Here is a 3,144-nt window from a genome sequence, read left to right on the forward strand (position 1 = left end):
TGTAGCACCACACCACAGGTGAGTAGTCACCAATGGATTTAAATCCAAAAACATTTTTCTTGACCTGTATGAGTGGTGTAATTCACACCACTGTATGGCACCTCTAATTAATCATATGTTATGTATAAAGCCCTTTTTACATCAGGAGTTGTCAATAAGCGGGCAGCAGGGGTAGCCTAGGTGGTTAAGGCGTTTGGCCAGTAACCGAAAGGTTGCTAGATCGAATCCCTGAGCTGACAAGGGTCAAAATCTGTCGTTCTGAACAAGGCCCAGTTAACCCACTGTTCCTAGGCCATCATTGTAAATCATTAATTTGTTCCTACGACTTGGTCTAGTTTATAAAGGTAAAAAATTAAGAAAAGTTTTACACAGATACCTGGTTTAAACCTAACAAGAGAAAGCAAAAGCAATAGTGGCTTTAGGAGAAACTGCCCAGAAAAGGCAGAAAGCCCCTCGGCCCTAGGGGAAAACCTAGAGAGGAGTGGCCATTTCCCTTCTATATGGCGGTGCGGTTGAGATTCCGGAGTACACTTGGCCAATTAAGGCCACATTTTTCTTTCAATATGTTCAAACTGTCAGAGAGTTTGATTTTTTGAGCATTTTAAAAACCACTTTCCAGTTTAAACACTTTCCAGTTTCAGTCAAATAGTGTTTAATAGTACTTACTAGTGTTAAAGAGTTGTTTGTATCCATTTGTTAAATATCTACAACAAACAGGTTAGAGTAAATAAGATTAAAAACATTTTAAAAGTGTTAGTTTGTGCCCCAGTTTAACTATGTGTTTACTGTTGACTATCCGTGTTTGTTTATAAAAATTGACAGACTATTTATTTTCCTTTAGTTCCGCCACTGCATTTTGCGTTTTATTCTATGTCTTTCGATTAGATTTATGGGGGTCCAATCAGTATTGACCGTCTCATTTGAGGCGATGTCTTCCGTTACAGGTATGTATGTGCATTTCGGAAAGTATTCAAACCCTTGTGACTTTGGTTAACAAAATTTTGTTGCGTTACGTCGTTTATTTTAAATTGATTAAATACTTTTTTCCCTCACACTTCCACACACAATAATGCCCGATAGATGACAAAGCAAAAACAGCGTTTTAGATTTTTTTGCAAAGGATTAATAAACACAAAGCATTACTTATTTACCAGTTGAAGTCTGGATTTACATACGCTTACATACGGTTGGAGTCATTAAACTGTTTTTCAACCACTCATCACACTACTTTGTGCATGAACCAATAATTTTTCCAGACAATTGTTTAAGACGATTATTTCAACCTTATAATTCATGTATCACAATTCAGTGGGTCAGAGTTACATACAATAAGTTGAACTGTCCTTTAAACAGCTTGGAAAATTCTAGGAAAAATGAGTATGTGCGTTTGGAAGCTTGTAGATAGGCTAATTGACAATCATTTGAGTGTTATTGGAGGTGCACCTGTGGATGATTCAAGGCGCCTATTCAAAATCGTTGCTCTAATGCTTGACATCATAGGAAAATCGAGTAATACAAAGCCAAGACCTCGAAAAAATTGTAGAATTCCCAACCTCTGGTTCATCCTCTTGGGAGCATTTCAAACACTGAGTACTACGTTCATGTAGTAGTAAACATGCGTAGGTAGCAGTATATAACACCGATGGGACCGAAACAGTTCAGACCCTCAGGTATAGGAGATGCTGTTTTGCTCCTTAGAATGAACATACTTTGTGAGCTGAAAAGTGCAAATCATCCCCAGAAAAATAAGGACTGTGAGATTACTGGAGGAAACAAGTCAATTTAAAGTATCTTATAGCCACGTTAAAAACGAGTCTATTATTCGACATATACCTGAAAGGGGCCGGCTTCAGCAAGGAAGAAGCGCAGTGTCAAAAACCGCCTAAAAAACCGGGTTTTGACATTTGCCACATGGGACAAAGATCTGTACTTTTGGGAGAAATGTCTCTGATTCTGAGAAGACAAAAATAGAACTGGTTGGGCTTAATGACCCATTGTTATTTTGGAGGAAAAAGGGGGGAGGCTTTGCAACCGCGAGACACCCTCTCAACCGTGAGCACAGGGTGGCGCACTCATGTTTGGGTTGTGCTTTGCTGCGAGGGACTAGTGCATCAGCAAATAGATGGATCTGAGGAGGGAATTATGTGGATATTATTGAAGCAACAGCTTCAAGAATCAGTCAGGAGTTAAAGCTTTGGTCGAAGGGTGTCTTCCAAAGTGGACAATGACCCCTAGCATACTTCATAAAGTTGTGGCAAATGGTTAAGGAAACAAGTCAAGTATGGAGTGCCATCACAAAGCCCTGACTCAATCCTATAGAAATTTGTGTTTACAGTAATGAAAAGTGTGTGCGGCAGAGGAGGTAAACCTGACTCAGTTACACTCTGCTCTGTCAGGAGGAATTGGGCAAAAATTCCCAACTTATTGTGGGAGAGCTTTGTGGAAGGGGTTCCCAAAAAACGTTGGTACTCGTGCAAGTTAAAACCCATTTTATTAAAGGAATGCTACAAGATACTAATTGAGTGTATGTTACACGTCTCTACCTCACTGGGGATAGTGGATGAAAGGAATAAAAGCATGAAATAAATAATTCTCTCACTAATTATCTTGACATTTCACATTTCTTAAATAAAGTGGTATCCTAACTGACCTAAGACAGGGTAGTTTTTACTAGGATATAATGTGCGAATGACGGAAAAAACTGAGTTTAAAGATATAATTTGGACTAAAGGAGTGTATGTAATACTTCGACTCACTGTACACTCCGGCAAATGAGGTTTTGAACTTAGAAGTGCGTATATCAATTCTGTTATTGTACAATTAGTCTTGACTTGCTATCAAGGTTTTCTTATGTACATCTACCATCTCGGATGAAACCTTATGGAATGCACATATGGAAATATGTAGTAAGCCAAAAGTCTAATAATAATAATATTGTTATTATTTGAGATTCTTCAAAGCCACCTTTGCTGGATGACAGCTTTGACACTCTTGTGGTGGTGCTCCTATATAAGTTAATTTGTTGAACTTGATTTCCTTCTTTATTGCATTTGAGCCATTGCAGTTTGTGTTGGGCAGGTGGCGATGAGGAATTACGAAAGATAGTCATTTGGGTAAACATAGTCAAAAGTCAGATAAATGGCC

The sequence above is a fragment of the Salvelinus sp. IW2-2015 genome, linkage group LG4q.1:29, assembly GCF_002910315.2.
Source record: "Salvelinus sp. IW2-2015 linkage group LG4q.1:29, ASM291031v2, whole genome shotgun sequence".
NCBI classification, from domain to species: Eukaryota; Metazoa; Chordata; class Actinopteri; order Salmoniformes; family Salmonidae; genus Salvelinus; species Salvelinus sp. IW2-2015.